Below are 18,691 nucleotides of genomic sequence, written 5' to 3' on the forward strand. Positions count from 1 at the left end.
AGCCGTCGCACCTCACCTGAGCAGCGGCTCGCGGCACCGCGGAGCGCAGTGCCGCCCCTCCCCGCCCCCCCCCCCCCGCCGCGCGCGGCTGTAGCGGCTGCAACGGTCGTAACGGCACCGCGTGCTCGAGCGCGCTCACGTGACGGCTCGGGGGAGCCCGCCCCAGGGGGCTGGTCGGTTGGCTGGGGCGCGCCGGCCGCTCCGCTCCCCGCCCCGCCGGCCGGGCAGGGCAGGGCGGGCCGCACCGCACCGCACCGCACCGCATCGCTGAGGAGGCGGGCCGCGCCGGGCAGAGCGCGGCGGCGGCGGCGGTGGTGGTGCCGGCGGCTGGCTCTTTTACCCTTTCCCCAGCGTGTTTCGCGCTGCGCTCAGGTGAGACGCGCGGCCCCGGTCGCGCTCCGCGGGCCGGGCGGGTGCTGCTGTCAGGCGCTGCCCGAGTCTCTCCGGGGCGGGCGCGTCGGGACGCGGGTGACCCAGCGGGTTTGGTGCCGGACGGGCTGGCAAGCTGCGGTGCACCCGAGGGGAGCGGGAAGCTACGGGGCAGAAGGCGCCGGCAGCCGCCGAGGAAGGAGCGGCGGGCGGCTTAGGGACCGCGGGGCTCGGGGTGGTGGTGCCCAGCGGACCGGGGACAGATCCCGACAGGAGCCCCCGGCTCCTCTGGGCCGCTGAGCGGGATCGCTGCGTCCGGGCCCTGCGGAGACCCGGCACCTCCCTAGCCCGGCGTGGCATCCCGTTCCCTTCCCCGGTAAGGTGGAAAATGCTGACAGCTCTTTCGGGTGTGCGGGCGGTCCCGCTGCAACGCTGGAGAGCTGTTCAATACCGTTACACGTAATTATTATTTCTCCGGTTGAACACGGTGTAAATAGTGTGCTGGGATATTTCTCACTACACCTGATATGGCTTTTACTTGTTCGTGCAGAGGGCTTCTGTATACGATTTATTCTGGGTACACCCTCTTTTGAAAACTCGATGGACAAAACTGAAATCTGTTCCTTTTTCCTTTTCTGGGTATTGATCTGGTACATTCGCCATAAAAATTAAACTTTCATATAGATTCTTCAGGCACTTTCTGAATGCACTTTGTTTGAAAAGCAATTTACTGAATTAACGTAGCATGCACAAAGATAACTTGAGTTGACGTACTAGCAAAGTAACCTCTATTGCATGAGCAAAAATGAAATGTTGCTCCCCTTGGGTTCCTTTTTAATCTTAAATTATTAATGGGTCTCTGCATTACATGAATGAAATTTGTAATCAGTACAGAGTGCAAAGGCATGTAGAGATCTGGATACAAGAGGGGCTGGTTATGAAGGACGTGGCTCCAAAGAGATGAGTAGGAGGCTGAAGTTAGAGAGCCCCTTCTGTTCCTTGCAGTTGTTGAGTTCCTCTGGGGGAGAAGCAGTGGGCCATACCCAGCCCAGCACTTTTGCAGCTCTCAGAAAAGAGGAATAAGAAAAAGGCAAAAGTTTTCCCTGCTTGGGTAGCATAGGAAATTAGAACTTTAGTACATACACTTGTGTTTAGCAGCTGTTTAGCTGAGTCTTGAGTGCTCCTAAGACAGGGTTAGTGGCAATCACAGCATCCCATCTTCTTTGAGAACTTGCTTGTCAGCTTCTCACCAAATGCCTGCATTTGTACTGAGTTCTTTTAAAAAGTCTTTATATCACGTGGCATCAGTTCCTTTTGTATATGTAGTCAGCAGAGGAAAAAAATCATTTATCTGTCAGGGAGACTCCAGAAAAAGCACACCTGTCTAAACTGAAGTAGGAAGGGCAAAACATTTGCATTTGTTTAGATTCTGGAACATTAAAGGTTTGAAAATATGTTGAGAAGAAATGTTGTTTTAGGTATCAATGGGAAGTAAAATTTCTACTGTCTATTCAACTATGTAATGTAAAGTAAGCGAGGTGTGTCATAGTAAAGATTGCAACAGTGAACCAAGGTTCTGTTCTTTATTTTACTTGAACTTCTTCCAGTATTTGAACTTTTAAAGCAAAAGTTTGAAGACCTTATTAAACAAAGCAGAAACATCATTCTTCTAAGCACTTACTTCCACATAATCCCTCCAAGTTTGTTGAGGCGATTTTGGGCAGACATACTGAAAATGTGTGATGTTACAGAAACATGAAACCAATACCTAGAGATGATAGGCTAGTAAAAGGAAAGGTTAAGAGGTTAAATTCTGCAATATTGTTAGTTTGGTAATAATCTTAAAAAAAAACAAAACAAAACAACAACAAAACTGGGGGAGAAAAAAAGACTGGATTAACCTACACTACTGAAAAACTCAAAGGTGAAGCTGGAGTGGATTTGAGGAGAAAATTGGGCTGAGTTTTCTTTGATGTCGTTATGTTAGAAGAGCAATTTGTCCATAGCAGAAGAGGCTCCTAGGCCAGATCGGACATGACCAGTTATGAGTTGTCCCAGAAGGGGCAGTCCAGGGAGCCCAGCATTCCACGTGGTCTCCTCTGCATTCTTTCTGGGCACTTGCAATTGTATCACCTGCCAACCTGTGGCAACAACCACCTCTTCCTCCCCTTCCCACCCATTTGAAGGGTGTTCCCCACCTTGGAGAATCAGACCATATAAGTACAGCCTTCACTGAATTACTCTTTGTTCCAGCTGCCTTTAGTTTCCCTCAGTTTATGGTGACCTCACTGCATGTCTGCAGGCAGCACTATGGTGCACTTGCTGTTGTGGGTGAGCATTAGTTCAGGTAATGCCTGCCTGCGTGAGGAGCAGATGGGGGGAAGAAGGAATTGCACTGCTACAGCCAGAACCGATACCCTCTGGTGCAGGCACACGGGGTAAGAGTCACATAAAGCCATCTTTATTTTCAGCTATGAGCTCTTCAAGACTCAGATAAGGAAGCTGCACGAAAGCTTTAGCTGCTCTGTTATTCTGAGTGCAGATGACCATCACAGAAATAAATCTTCCTCCACTACTGTGACAGGGAAGATGTTTATAATTTGCAGTTGTAACCAGGCAACATAATGCTAATTAATATTAACCTTTCTTTTGTGGTCCTAACTTTCTTCAAAATCAGAAAGCCAAGGTAAGATTGAGGCACAGAGGGATGGAGGCCAGAAACTTTTTTTTTCCTGTGAAGTGGAACTTTTAGGCTTAGGCTTTAGTAATGATGAAAATCAGGTTTAACTACATTTCTATCATCTCTTTACACTCTTCAAACAACCGGACCAATTTTAAAGCATAACAATTAAAAAGTCTCTCAGCAAGCAGGAGAGTCTCAAAGTGGGCTTTAATGGGACAATAATGTAAATAATTAATGATTTCTGAAAAAGAATTATGAATGAGCTGGTAAAAGGGCTTTGTGTGTCTGTTTGAGAGTGAGAAGAGTCTCAATGTATCCATGGGGACCATGTCTGTGGGTTTTAATAAGGGCAAAGCAGAGAAAGGCTGGTTGAAATGTATGAGATCTCAGTGAAATAAAAACAGAGAAAGCTCTGAGTTTAGTATCAGATAAACCAGATTTCCTCCCCTCCCCCTCCTTTTTTTTTTTTCTGAAAAGAGGTATTCTAAAAGAAGTTATTTATTTTTAATCTGCCATCAGTACAGAGGAAACAAATGAACAGTTATAAATGGTACAGTACCACATAAATAGGTATATAAACAGTTAGAGACCTCTGTGTGTGCTAATGCCACTACTTGACTATTTGGGGTTTTGTTTCATTGTGGGATAAGGCTGTTATTTGTAGGGCTCACAAAGGGACCTATGTGTGTAGGCTGTAAGGACCTGCCTTGGAGAAAGTCAGGCTGAAGACAATAAAAAAGGTGCAGTTGTAGCTGTGTGAAACATACCAGTTAGGGAAGACTGATATGGTCTTTACCACTAAAATGCTTAAGGATAAGTACCAAATGTGCTTCAAGGGAAGGACTTCTAGAGGGATAAAAAGACATGCCTCTAGCTGTAGTGTCCATTCCAGTGGCTTATCTATTCCACAAAGGTGGAATGAGGTCTTACTTCATTTTCTGTGTTCACTTTTACTGTTGTCTTGTGCAGGGTGTCTACAGAAGGTGGGAATTTCTGTGAGAAACTAACTTCAGTCCTAATTCAACTCTGAAATGTAGCTGATAAGAAGGGAGAAATGGCTAGAAAAGCTAAGCAGGCTGCTAGTCTCTTCAGCTGAAGAATCTGTATTTCATGTCTGCTTTCCAAGCTAACATGAAACCTCTGAGAGCTACTTGTGTCACTGAGCATTGCTTTTAGGGCAGCATCTGAGGTGAAATCAATGTTGGTACCACCTTAGGTTCTTGGGAAACCTCAGCCTTGGCATGGGATGGGAACCAAGCCACAATAATGCAGCCATTTACCAAAATCAACAAAGCACTTCTATAGCTAATTTCATTTGGGACCAAAGGTGGAAGCAACACTGAAGTCCCAGTTCGCAGGTCATCAGGCTGTCAGCTCATATTTTAGAGTCTTGTCACGTTCTTGAAGCTGGGCAAAACTCTCCTCCTCGAAGTCTGTTAGCTAACATATGAAGAGCTGGTTATCTGTGATACAGTGGTGTTTGGTTCTCATATGTAAGGTGATTATTTTAATTTAAATCCACAGGAAAATTATTCAAGAACAATCTTTATTTAACAGAGTTGTGTCAATCTTCAGTTATGCTCAAAAGCTCATTTATCTACCCATGATTTCTGCAGTGCCTTGGAGTGAACAGCTAGTATTTTGATGTAGATATTCAATTTACCTGTTTGAAACTTTGAAAAACTTTTTTGTTGACCAAGCAGGCCTGTGTTACAATATAAAATGGAGCATAAGAGATGTCTTTGATATTGGATGTGTTACTATTTTCAATCTAAAATTATAATGTTTATTATCAGGTTTATTATCTTTTTTTTTTTTTTTTCCTTTTCCCTTTCAGGAATGCCACAGTAAAAGAAAGACAGAAATATCTTTAATGGAATTCTGCTTTTGATCAAGCTGTTAAAAATGGATTTGAACATTATTTTCTTCTGTGAGGTAAGTATTCCCAGGGAGAAATAAAAAAAGTGAAAAAAAAAAAAAAAGGACTAATTTCACTTGTCTGTCACCACTACTCTTCTGTCCAGCAGCTTTTGGTCATGTATTTTAAAGTTATAGCATCTGTGTACTGAGAAGTCCTAGAATTAATTCTTTCACTTACAGGATTAGTCAGTTTTGTTCTGATATTCCAGTAGATAAAAACAAATGTATAAAGGATCTGCACTCTGCAGAGTTAGTGTAACGGGTGGCGTCTGCACGTAGGAACTTTTGACCCAAGGTCAAGTTTTCTTCAAAGGATCAAAGAAACGGAAACTGCTAAGTCTAATTTTCATGAGTGAATACTTACACAGACTAACTGCAGAAGCAGGAAATGAGTGACATCCTGGGATGACGAAAGAGTTTGTATCACAAATAGGCAGGTATTCTTTCATGCAACCAGGCAGCTTTCTCCGTTCCTGCTCTGTGCAGCCTAGGGAAAAGGTGGGGCTGTTGCCAGCCTGAATTACAGGTGCATATTAATAATGCTTTTGTCCACACCAAGATCTTTGCAGGGTCATGCAGAAAGCATGTAAGTTAGTAAAACCAAATACATATTCTTAATTTAAGATTACAGGAAAATTCAGGTTGTAAGGAACAGGAGGTCCAGCCCCCTACTCAGATTTTGGAGTGGTCAATGGGGTTAGGAAATTTTCACTCATTGGCCTTCCCAGTCTGTTATATGTTCAGAAGTATTAACAAAAGGTGGATTTATATCTTGCCATATGTATTAAATGCACATTATAACAATGTAGATAGGAACATAACATGGTACTAAAATTTGTCAGAAGAGAAAATATTTTAATTAAGACAGGATTGTACAAGAATGGCCTGTTTCTCTGAACAAAGGAAACAATAAGTCTCTGATGTATTAATTTCTTGCAGTTACAAATGAAATGTTTACAGGTCATCTAGCACAGTGACATGCTACCAATATTTTCAAGACGGGTTCTCTGCAAGAATGTCCCCTTCCCAGGCATCTCTAGGGAATCTATTTATTTACTTTCTCATGTAAGCAAAATTGCTTTCTCATAATAAAGGGAAGGGAAGTGAACACATTGCCTGATACATGTTCTTGCCTGATATATGTTACTGAAACATTTCCTCTGAAGTATAAATATTTTTTCATGGGAAAACATAGTGACAATGTGAATAAAAATAAGCATATTGTCAGGAAGCTTAGGGAGCAAAGTAAACACAAACAAAGCATTCTTCCCCCCCTCATTATGTACTACCAAACAGAATGCTTCATGAGCCCTAGGAATAACTACTTCAGCGTTTTGGCAAGGGAGGGTTAATACTGTCAGAAGGAAGAGATTTCAACATTCAGAGCCACATAGGAGGGTCATTGAAGTGAAGAGACACTTGATGTGCTTTGGATTTATGCTTATCTCAATGTGCTTTGAATTGATCCCTCAAAATTGGTAATTTAATAGCTTTAATAGTTACATTAGTAATTTAATGAGCCCCCTTCAGCACATCATCAAAGTCAAACATACACTTCGTGAACAAAAATAGAAATAATTTTATAGGTAATGCAGTTCCTGAAAGCCAGCATAAAATATTACATGTATGCAAGTTGTGATGCTGTGAATTATTTAATATACACTAAGAGTGATCTCAGCATCACAAAGTACTTATTAAGGCAAATGGCACACCTAAGAACCAAACTGTCTCTCTTCACCTCTGGTCCCAGTGTCAAGTCTCATTTCCCAGCCTGATTTTCTGTTTCTGAATGAATTTCTGAGTAACACACATAGCTTATGTAATTAAGTTACAGAATAATATTCTTGGAAGTGTACTTTTTCCACACCAGTTTCTGTTGCTTCTGTGATTGGGTCTCAGTTCTGGAAGAGAACATATCTGCAGGTCTGGACAAAAGTTAACTTACATATTGTCATGTGCTTGAGTCAGAAAATGCTGCATCTATGGAAGGCATGTCTTTGTAGAGGTGTTATTTGCTCCTTAATATCTGGGTCACAGCTTATTTGCTTATGGGCTTCTGTGTCACTTGAGGCATTACGAGACAAGTAGTAATAAATTTAGCCCTCTGGTTAAAGAAGCTACTGCTCCCTCAAAGATTACTTTCTCCATAGTCAGTGGAATAAAATAAATATGTGTGTTAGCCACTACAGCACAGAGTCTGGCAATTTAATTTAACTGACAATTCAAATAGGTAAAAACAAAGTTCTGGACTGTGCAAAGACAACAGGGGTATATGTGTGAAACAGCAACTTTCAACAGAATTAAATATAGAAGAGTGAATTTTAAATTTTAAAACTATTTGAGCTAGTTCTTGGCAAGCTTATGATTGCCTGGGACTAGGGATTAGAAAACTGGGAGGCTGCTGTGTGTCTGTGGCTGGGGTTTAGAGGGAAGGGGCAGTGTTGCTGTTTGTTACTTTTGATCTTTGTAATTAAATGTATGTTCTCTAGCACTTTCTATCACAGACTGTTGAAATCCTATATTAAACACATTTCTAACTTCATCATGGGATTTCCTGTGCTTTTGTTGAAAGAGAATGAATGATTCTCACAACACCACCTATGTAAAATAGGGAAACGATTCTTTGTTATAGTTAGGTGGGAAATAAAGAGAGAAATGATGCAGTTCTCAAGTGTCCATTAATTCAGAGAGCTTAAGCAACAAGGTCGCCAACACAAGAAATGCTAGCTGTGATATAAAAGCAGTGCTGTCACCCCAGAGCATCCTCTTGCCAACTGAAATTACCTGTGTCTCACATTTTTGGAAGCAAGGGCCTAACACTCTCAAGATGAGGATTTGTAGCAATAAAAACATAATTAGTATGGTATCAGTACCTAAGGTTTAGTTACTTACTTGTTTTCACCACTTTCTCAGTGGTTAAATGTGCTTCCACACAGGCTTCTAAACAGGCAGATGTTCCAATAATTGTCCTGAGCAACAGGTACCATTTACACCTGAGACAGATAAATATGCTGTGACCCTTATGACTATCCATGTTTCAGTTCTTGATTTATGGCTATTACTTAACACTTGACCTCCTTAAATTTGGCCCTTCTATTTGAGATACGTGTTTTTGACTGTTGTATGTGCTCAGGTGTTTTTTTTTTTAGATTATTGGTCACTAAACAAAGAGGAAAGTTTAAAATAAAAAAAATAAAAAAAATTCTCAATCTTCTAAGGAAAATGCCTGCAGGTCAGGCTTTTCTTGAGGCAATGCAACTGTCTCCATTGTAATTTCTCCAGGAGGGAACTTGGTTCTTTTAATCCTCCTTTCTTGGTGTGTTTGCTGCAGTGGTTCTCACTGCCAACAATATAGTTAAAGGACTTCTCAGCATTTCTCTTACAATTATGGAACAATAGTGTTTTAGTTCTAGCTCCGAATTTCAGCTAGAAGCCTAAAGTAAAAAAATAAGTGATGTTCACCTATTTTAAATTAGAATGGTGGAAAAATGTTTATCTTCTGGCAGGCATTCTGTTCTCTTGAGGCTTCTAACATGCTACAAAATGCACCCTGCTCTAGCACTTTTGACAATATGTATGGGAGCAAGTAAGATTAATGCCTTTGTAGTTCTTCTACCCTTACCCAGGAAAAGGACTCTTGACCTGGCTCAGAAAAGACTGTAAAGGATTCTTTAAACATAAAAAGCTATATGCCTTGCTACTTTATTGAAAAAGAAGACAACTTGTAGCAGAATTCATAAAGCTTTGGCAATATAACTTCCAGGCAATAAATACATGAGAAGGTTCAAGGCATTGGAATACTTCTGATTTTGTTAAAGTTCCCTAAATTCCTTATTAAGTTCAAAACCACTGCTGGTGGTTCTAGTTTGTTTTTAATTTCACAAAAGTAAATTCTGCTCCTGCCATATTTAAACACTGCAGTTATCTGTTTCTGTATGTGTAGTTGGAAAGTGATGTCTTTTTCTCCATACTTTACAAATCCATATACATAGTAGCTTGAATCCTTTAAGCTCACTGTCTTTTGCCTAATCTGTATTTCAAGCCTGTAACAATGATACTTTGACAGCTCCTGGAGGTAATATGTTCCGTACCCTCTGTAAAAACTGCAAATATGTGCAAGAAAGGTGTGCTTTCATGGTTGGTGGCTTTTGAATGGTAGCACTGAAAGAGAGCAGAATCCTTTCTGGTAACTATTCCTAATAAACATAATGTGGGAAAGTCTCATCAAACAGCCTGCAAAACGTGCAAACTGCTTTCATTCTCTGCTTCTTAGATTTGAAATCACTTGTGTGCATTCACTTATATGGATCACTCGTGTGCATTCTTTTGCAGTTTCTTCAATTATCATTATCCTTCAGCTACACAGTTTTGCTAGAATGTACAGGAAGTGGTTCAGGGGGAGAAAGATGTCCATCAGAACCAACCCCAGTCATTTTCTGTATATGATCTAAGGCCTTGACTCAATGCAGAAACAAAAAAGTAGTAACTAGATTTCCTTAGACATATTGAACTAAACTGCGAAAAGGGAGGAGCACTGTTTGGACAGTAGTAACCTTGTCTTGATATAATGCAGTCTAACCCACTGAATTTAAGTTTGTGTTGCGAAAATGTAGTCTTTGCAAGGCAATCAGTGCTAGTGTAACTAAATTATGTCATTGAACTAGTGTAAATGGTTGGAAGAGGCACAAGGTCTTACCTTCCTGGCAAAGTTTTCTCTCAAAAAATGTATGGTTCAAAAGTGGACAATGTGTAGAATGTGACAGGAGTGAATGATTAAAGCCACAGTGTTGCTACTGTGCAGAATCACATAATTCAAAATAAATGAAGAATTGTACTGTTGTCTTGGGGGGTGATGGTTGGAGGGGAATTATAATCCAAGCTGGTATATTCTTTGAGCAACCTGGTAGAAAAAATATAAAATAGTATGGGTTTCATTCAGTGCTGTTTTGTTTCAGGTTGACTTCCATAGGAGTCAATGGAAGCTTTTCCCCATCAGTTTCAGTAGGATTTATATCAGGCTCTTAAACCATAACTGGGGTCTTTTACGTTTAGCTGACTATGGGACAGAGGTGCAGAGGAGTAAGCTGTAGTTAACAAGGCTCTTTCTCAAAGATTAATGATGGCGAGATTAAGCTGCCCTTGATTCTACTGTTTAATCCTCTGTTGGTTTAGCACCCTGTCAAGATCAGAATAGGCTGTTGGCTGCTGTTCTTGTACATAAGCAGTGATTGAGAGACCAATAATACTAGTCTTTGGCAACAGTGAAAAAGGAGAGAAAATCCACTTTGTTTCCCTTCGCATCACCATCCCTACCCTACACCTTCTAGTTGTCTGTTCAAGACTTGTCCTCATGATCTCTGTATAGCACCAGTTTAAGCAACTCAGAAAAGTAATGGCATGTCATTGTGTGCTTTTATGTATTGCTTCTGTAGAGTTTATGCAATCTTTGACCAATATTTCAGCTTCTGAAATTTGGTCTACATATTTTATCCTTCTGCATATAAAGCCACTAGGCATTTAATATATTGGGTGATTTTTAGAAGCTTTGAAAGGCAGGGAGAGTGTTTATAATGCTTTAAAGAATGAGAGCTGATCCATTTGTGAATGGCTTTTATAGCTCAATAGCTTGGATCAAGAATGAGAAGTAAAGACTGTGTTTGCCATCTCTTGTAGTATAAAGGGGTTCCAAGATACCACTGTCCCTTTGAAACTCAGTACTCAGACAGAAGTGCATTTTGACTGATGTATGTAGAAGAGGGACAGAGACCAATGGCTAGCAAGAGGGTCAGACAGACAGAAAGTTTTCCCCTGCTGACTGTTTGCTATGGCTATAATTTCATTCCACAAAGAGGTTCTTCCCATTCCATTAAGAACTGATTAGATGGCAGAAGCATTTTCAGAAACTCTTAACAGTTATGCAGATGCCAGCACTACAGGTGAGATAAATGGATAACATAGTACAGACATTAAATCAGTTCTTCAAGGTGAGGATTTGCTCCTGGGATTAGCATTTCTTATATGTGTGAATGTTGCCCTGTGAAGTGGCAATAAAGCATGATTCTGAACTGAAAATGTGTTTCTGGTATGTCCCAGCCTGCAAACAGAGGCAGTAGGCAGGGACAGATTTGTCTAGAAATTAGAATAATTCTCAGTCAGCCTTTCACAGCTGCATTGAGCAGAGTGTTACCCTTAATTTTCGTTAGTGAGCTTTATAAAACATGAAACTCCAACAGATTGCCATAGATGGCAAACTACTGATGTGAAGATGAATCTCCTGTACCTTGAAAAACCCTTTAAATACTGGAAATATCTGATAAAGCAGGAATGATTTGGAGCCTTGGGAAAAAGTCTTATGGTACTTTGGTGCAATCACTTCCAGTTTCATTCCCTTGCCAAACAGCAAAATGACATTCATTCAAGAAGAAATACTCCTACTAGTCAGTTCTTCCCATTTAGCTGCTGTTTAGCACTGTTTTCATAAGCTGATTAAATCTTTCTTACCCATGTTGTAGTTCTGAGGATCTAGAAGCAGGGAGTATAGCAAATACAAGCTGTTGCAAACTCATTACCATTTAAAAATTACACATCTAATAAAAAACTGTGCTGTACAACAAATTCTCAATAAGGCCTTGTCCTCTCTGGGTTGTGAATGCAGCGAGCCATAACTCAGCCACTTCTTCCCTTGGGAGACTCTTACCTAACCGCTCAGCTGTTTCTCTTGCTGTTCTTCATATGAAGCCAAAATTTTATTTTGTTTTATTGTATCCTGGTACACCTAACTTTGCAAACTGGGACTAGTCGAATGAATCCACTCCCTTTTAAGAGCAGACTATGCATCCTATAGAAAGAGAAGTACAGTAGCAGAGGTGGTTTTGTAATGTTTCATGAGATAGACTCCAACAGCCTAAGTGAAGAGCCTGAGACAGACCTGAGTCAGCAGAGCGCCCTTCCAGCAACAAGGGCTATTCGAGTACTGGGTGGGCTGCGTTAGGATGCATGCAGTGAGGAGGTCAGTGGCAGTGGTTGTTCCCCCATACTCAGCACTTGTGAGGCTGCATCTGAAGCACTGTGTCCATTTTCAGGCTGTACAGTACTGAAGAGAGATTGACCAACTGAAGTGTGTGCAATGAAGAGCCACTGAACAGTTAGGGGACTGAAATGCAAATCTACAAAGAGAGAGTGAGGGAGCTGTTTATCTGGCATGAAGAAGGCTAAGAGGGCATTTAATTACTATCTCAGATACCCAACACAGGGTTATAAGGGAAACTAGACTCTTCTTACAATTACATAACAAAAGCACAAGAGGTACCAGTCACAAGTAGCAGGAAGGTAAATGCCTACTTGGTGTGAAGAAAAGCATTTTCATAGTGAATGGCTAAGCAGTAGAACAGGCAGGTTGGAGACTGTGGGCTTACCATCCTTGCTGGTATTCAAACTCAACTGGATAAAGCCTCGAGTGACCCAATGAAGCTTTGAAGTTAGCTGTGCATTGAGGAGGAGGTTGGACTAGATGACGTCCAGAGGCCCTTTCCCACCTAAATTGTGATTATGTTGTGGAGTGACGTGGGGAGAACAGGGTCTTATAATTAACAGGTTAAATATGGGAGCGGGGGAAGGCAAAAGCCAAAATCCTACATGTGGTTAGACTAAAAACTAAAGCATTGTTGAAATATAACCCTCTGAAAAAGTAGGAGGTATCTAATTTCTTTTCCAAATCAGAAGTACTGGCATTTTCCTCCTGTAGATAGTCCCTTTCTTGTTTACCCAGCTGTTTAAAATGTATGCATATATTAACTATTTCATATCCCTCTGCTAGTGAAAAATAATTTGGAAATACAATTCATAGAGCAAACAACTGGTGCTATATATCATTCATATAGAATGCTTTAATAAAATCTGGTGCATTGCAGGCTTCTTAAGTCATGATGGTTTTGCACTGTATTTAGCATTCAGTGAATAACTGAAAAAAAAAACCCTAACAAATAAATGCATAGTGGTCTATGTTAGAGTGCCTAATGCACACAGTGAAGGTATTGTATATGTTACATGTCTCCATCTCTGAGAATTGAGACAATTGTTTTGGATAATATGAAAAGGGGTGCAACTGGCCTAATCAATTTGCATAGTTGGCTGAGAATAGATGTTGACATCACTAAATAGAAGCGCCTTACGTCAAATTACGTCTGTTCTTATTATACCAAAGAGAAAAAAGGACTGCACACAATACATAATAGTTTTGAAAAGAGAGCATATTGTGAATGCATAAGCATTTGGCATGGATATGTTACAGTTCTGAATGCAAAGCCATTAATACAAAAAATTGTATTTGACAGGAAATTATTTGAATTTTATTTCAATGTGTATAGCATATGCATTTACATAGTTTCTTCAGGGCATTTATTCTCTTTATGAATTTTTTATGGATAAAAATCTAATGGAATATATAGTAATCCATTACAGAAGTAGTTAGAAATTATTTTGATCTACCCACATAATTAAAGCCTGTAAGCCTAATTGTGGGGAAAAACTAGACTTCGAAGACAGGAGCTGGATAATTCTGATATTTTGATTCACATGCTGCCAGTTGGCTGAGACTACATGTATCACATACAATGGGTAGATGGTGAAGTCCATAACTGAAGTACTACGTCTCCTTAGTTTGGCTGTACATCATGTATTCATGTTCTTTTGTATTGTTGAAAACAAGTTTCATGGACTGTGGAGAGCACCTTCTGTCCCCATGAGATTGCCATATGCAACATGGAGCCCATATGGGATAATTTAACTTACTTTGTTTACTTAATTCCTTGTGCCTTTAAACTTATTTCCACTAACAATCTTTTAACATGTTCTTAAAGTCTTCTAGCACAAAGGGTCCCTGCGTTCGGGGATAAATTATTATTGAGTTTCATTCTGAGACTGTCCCAGGCTGCCTCTGCAATGGCAGGTCTGTCTTCTCTCAGTGCACATTCAAGCCTGGTCCTGTAACTGTCCCTGCTGACTGCTGTCAGTGCGTGTGACTTGTCTTAGAAAACTGCATTTGTGCTTGGATGCTACTACCTGAAACAGAAGGGAAATAATCTCAGTTATCCTGAATTAAAAGCTTGAGTGAGTCCTCAAAGGGAGCAAGGAGCCACATTACTAGATTTTTTTTTTTTTTTTAGCAGACGTGTGACAGACCCTGCTTAGACCTCTAATAGAGGGAAGAACCCCTTGCTTCTACATGGCTTTGAGTCTGGATTGGTCTGAGATGTAGACTTTCTCAGAAGGCTGTTAAACGGTAATGTAAAAACTAAACCCCAGATTTAACCATGCTTAGGCCATCATTCTTCTGCAGATACACCAGACTTAGATTATGATGGGTGGTAAGAAGCATAGGCTAGTCCAGTTCCTTGCCTTCCAGAAGTTTTGACAAACAAGGTGAAGTAAATGCTTGTAGTCCCCCTCTTCATTCACTCCTGTTATCCTTGGCTAGTATTTTTTCAACGTAGCTACTTCCTGAGCTTTTCTGTGCTGTCGAAGGAGTGCAGAGGATGGAAGGGCCTGAGGGCCCTGAGCTTCAGCATTTCTGAGCTGGTAGGGAGCTCCCTAAGGAGTTCTGCTAATACTGCATGTTGGAACAGCCTCTGAAGTTTAACTCTCCAGATACAGGAGTATAAAGGTTATTTGTAAACTCAGTTATGGTTTATGCACAACTGATATTCTCTACTAATGCTTTTTAATCATCTGAGAAATACATTCTCAAAAACAAAAGGTTAATTTAGCCCCAGAGTAACAAACAAGGTGTTAAGAGCATATGGGAATATACCTTTACATTTATGCTTTTGTGATTTAGAAAAACTAAAATAATTCTAAGTAGAATTTTCTATGGGTGGGAATGCATTTTTAAATTACTATTTTATTCTTTTTTATTCAGTTATTCTCTGAATTGTGTGATAGTGTTAAACATAATGGAGATGCAGTGATGTGGCACACCTGGCAGCCCATAGCCATGTTTTGGAAAGCTGTATAGACTTGGCAGAAGCAGACTCTGTAGTTAAATGCTATCCATGGTCTGATGCCTTATCCTTTAGGATGGCTTGCAAGGATAGAACTTCCTTCTCTTTTTCTTTTTTTGCTGTTATTGTCCCCAGTAACAAACAAAAAAAAAGAAAAATCCAAGCTGGCTACCTGAAATACTGAAACATCTAATTGAGTGAAGCTTTACCACTCATATATTTTTAATGCTTGTGCAAACTCAGTGGGAATACTTGTGGTTTATTACTGTGCTTTCTTTTATCAAAGCCTAGAAACTATTGTTTGCTCTACACCATGTTAGAGATGCGTTCCAGACAGTTCTTAAGATGTGTCACTCAAGTTTATGGTCAAAACTCTACTGTTTGTTTAAAAGTTTGCAACAATGTAAGTACCGTTCAATAGGCTTATGTCTCAGAGAACAGAGAGCTTCTAGCTGTCCTGGGTTTTTATTTTATACTTTGCTGGAAAAGTTGCAATTGTAATTGTATAAGAAGTTACACGTTTGTGGTGGGAAAGCACTGAATGGTTTAATAAAAGTTGCTGTAGATGGTCATTAGAACAGAAACTACATAGTAGCATGTAGCTGTTCACACAGCTGCGCAAGCCTTCAGGCTCTAACCACCCTTTGATGAAACAGAAAAAAAGGGAAACTGGAAATGTTTTCTTTATCCTCATCAAAAGCAGAACCTCGTTTCTCTTTTTCCCATTTTTACCACCTGACTTATCTTTGTCATTGCTGTATTCTGCTCAATTTACTGTTGTGCACTAAAAATAGCACTTTCTCCCTTCTTCCTGCCCTCTTCCTTTGTTCTTGTATAGAAACTCTAACAAGCTTGCAAGCAGAGCTGAAGGTGTTTGTTTGTTTTGTTGTGGGTTTTTGTTTGGTTTTCATTTGTTTGTGGGGTTTTTTTTGTTTGTGTGTTTTTTGTTTGGTTTGTGTTTGGTTTTTTTTATTTTTGTTTTGGTGGGGACTTTTGTTTGGTTGTTTTTTTTTAATCACAGTCAATATTTCTCAAGTCAGTATCAGGGCAAGTCTGGTTGCTTTCTCCCACGTGATGCTACATGTTAGGACAATAATGGTCACTCTGCTTGCAGCAGTGATAGTTGAGGTGTGTTTAACAGAGACATTGGGTTCTAGCTCTGTGATTTGTCTTCAGAAAGTAATCTTTTAGACTGTAAAACAAAGGTACCTAGAAGGAATTGAGATTCGCTGTACTGAAACAGTCCAGTAAAAGGAACACCCTTTATATCACCCTCCCATTTTTGATCACCCTGCTTTGCTCAGCCCCCTTGAATTAACTGGGATGAACCTGGCCCTTATTTTTTTCCCAGAAGCTGTGTGTCCCAGAAACAAGCAAATACTTAGGAACTGTTTTTCTTGCATACAATTAAAGTTTTTAGCTCTCATTTGTTTTTAGCTCTCAAGTAGATGTCTGAGTGAAAGTTGTTTTAGTTTCTGATGCATTTGTCTTGTCGATCCAAACTTGGTGCAAAGCTAGAAAAATAACAATGTTTGCAATGGCGCACATTGTTCTTCTGCACCTAACAGCCTCCTGTGGTATGAAGTTGCAAACTGTACTTGTAGATGTACTCAACTGAAAATTGTTGCGGTCTCACCTGGTTAATGTAATTTTGGCTTCTGGATGTTTGAAAAATGCAAGTAATTGACTTTAATCAAATGCAGAGGGATGCTGTTAACCTTGTATTGGTACTGTTACTGGAAGTGGTGTTTTTAAAACTTTATAACATCTTTTCCAAAAAATGAGTGTGTTATTGCTACAAGACTGTGCAATATGTGAGTCCAGGTTGCTCTAGGACAATATTTTCTTTCCAACAGTCACAACTACAACCATGTTTAAAAAGTTCACTTAGCCAAAGCAGTTTTGCCCATGCCCTTCACTGCACTAAAGGATTAGTTGCATTTTTTGATGGTGTAAAGTAGTAAATAGAGCTGGAAAGCAGTGTTTTAGCAGGGAGCCTGGTCTGAATTGTGAACACTTTTCCCAGATAGAGACAGGGCCTTGAGCTGTTTTCACTGATTAGAAAACTCCAAGTCTACATTGTCAGTTTAAGAGAGCAGCAGTTGTGGTTTAGTTGCATGTCTGTTTTACACGAAGGGTTCAAATATTAGTGGAAATGGAAAGAAGTAATTTCAAACCAAACCATAGCAGCAGCACCTATGCTAAGAAGTTGCGCACCGCATTTAGTAGATAATCCAGGGAGGCCTTGAGGACCCTTCCACAGAATCACATTCATTGTTTATGCACACAGAGTATCTGTCGAGTGTGTATAAATATGTGTGTATTCGTTTGTTTTTTACTAGTTTCCTGTCCGACCTTTTCCCGAGGCGGTGGCAGAAAGCATTCCGGCCTAGAGTGCGAGTGCCGGGATGGAGGATGAGGAGGGTGCGCCTCTGGGCTGCCCCTGCTTGCGGTTCCGCGCTTCCTGGGCGGCGGGAGGCGGCCCGGGCCGGGCCGGGCGGAGGCGGCGGGCGCGGCTCCAGCCGCTGGTTTCATGAATGAAATCCAATCGGCGCGCTAAAAATAGAACGCGGGGCTGCAAACGTCAGCGCGAGTCAGCGGGGCGGGCCGGGGCGGGCAGCCCGCCGCACGCCGCGGGGCCGGGCGGGCAGAGCAGCTCTGGCGGCACGTTGCCGCCCTGCCCAGGCGGGCTGGCTCCTGCCGCTGCCCCGCCGCTGTGAGGAGCAGCGGGAAGGGGGCGCGGCGGCGGCTGCCACCGCCCTCCCGTCCCGCCGGGGCCGGGGGCCAGCCCCGCTGCGTGCACGCCGGCTGCCGGGCATCCCGCCCTCCCGGGTAGGTCCCGCGTCGCCCGGGCGCGATCGTGCTCCGACTTGCCGGCGCAGCCTACGCGGCTGCGTGTGCGGGGCTGGGTCGGGCTGTCAGCCAGCGGCGCCGCAGGGTGCGGGTGGCGGCGCCCTTCGCGTCCCGTCTCCCCGCAGGTGCGCTCCCGCCTCATCGAGAGAGAGAGGAGGAGGCATCCTCCCCTCCCCCGAGGACAGGGAGAGCTGAGTCCTTGATAAAGCAAATCTGTCTAGCTGCTTCTAACAGCGAGGCCACAAGATTCAAGGCAAAAATAGAGGGGTACGATGTGTACGGGAAGCAGAAACCTCCCGGTGCTTGGTACTTCTGAGTGTAATTTGCTAAAAACCTGAAGGATTTCTTTCTCCCTCTTTTTTCCCCCCTTTTTTCCCCTCTTCTGTGTCTGTGGAGTCTGTTTGTAGGTTGCTGTGACAACAGCAGGAGGCTGCTGAGAGGGTCTTGCAGGACACAGATTATCAGGCGTCTGTGTGGGGACCTGTTTGCAGGCCACAGAAAGGGCTTGCAGAGATGAGCACTAGTAGACTTTAATTTGTTAAGTCAACCTTTACTGGGTATTGTGGCATCCGACACATATTGCAAAGAGAAGTCAGTCACTGGACAGGCCGAGGTGGGCTAGTCGGAGAGCTCCACATTGTCTTCTATTGATCAAGGCACTACTCAGGCTTCTGAAGACAACGATATACTCATTTAAAAGATGATAATAATACAAGAAAGCCCTTGAAGCTCTGCATATGGTCACAGCGAGAGCAAGGAAGTGATGCCAGAATCTTCTCAATGACTTTGTTCATCCTCAGTTTGTGCGCTATTTCAGGACACACAGCTGACTCAAAGCCAAATGTTCAGCTTGAGCTGTAATAGAAGC

The 18,691-nt window shown here is 41.8% G+C and overlaps 1 protein-coding gene across 3 annotated transcripts in view; it reads left to right on the forward strand.

Annotated features, from left to right (window-relative positions):
- The first annotated feature begins 225 nt into the window (after positions 1–225).
- Positions 226–18,691, forward strand: part of RHOBTB1 (Rho related BTB domain containing 1) — a 55,838-nt gene continuing 37,372 nt past the window's right edge. The window contains exons 1-3 of one of the 3 annotated variants that reach the window (XM_071811680.1): positions 226–372; positions 4,890–4,987; positions 14,137–14,252. The gene's annotated coding sequence lies outside the window, so the exon portion shown is untranslated. The remainder of the gene's footprint in view (positions 373–4,889; positions 4,988–14,136; positions 14,253–18,691) is intronic. The other 2 variants (XM_071811679.1, XM_065843769.2) reach the window with 2 other exon arrangements.

Source organism: Patagioenas fasciata, chromosome 8 (genome assembly GCF_037038585.1).
Source record: "Patagioenas fasciata isolate bPatFas1 chromosome 8, bPatFas1.hap1, whole genome shotgun sequence".
Taxonomy (NCBI): domain Eukaryota; kingdom Metazoa; phylum Chordata; class Aves; order Columbiformes; family Columbidae; genus Patagioenas; species Patagioenas fasciata.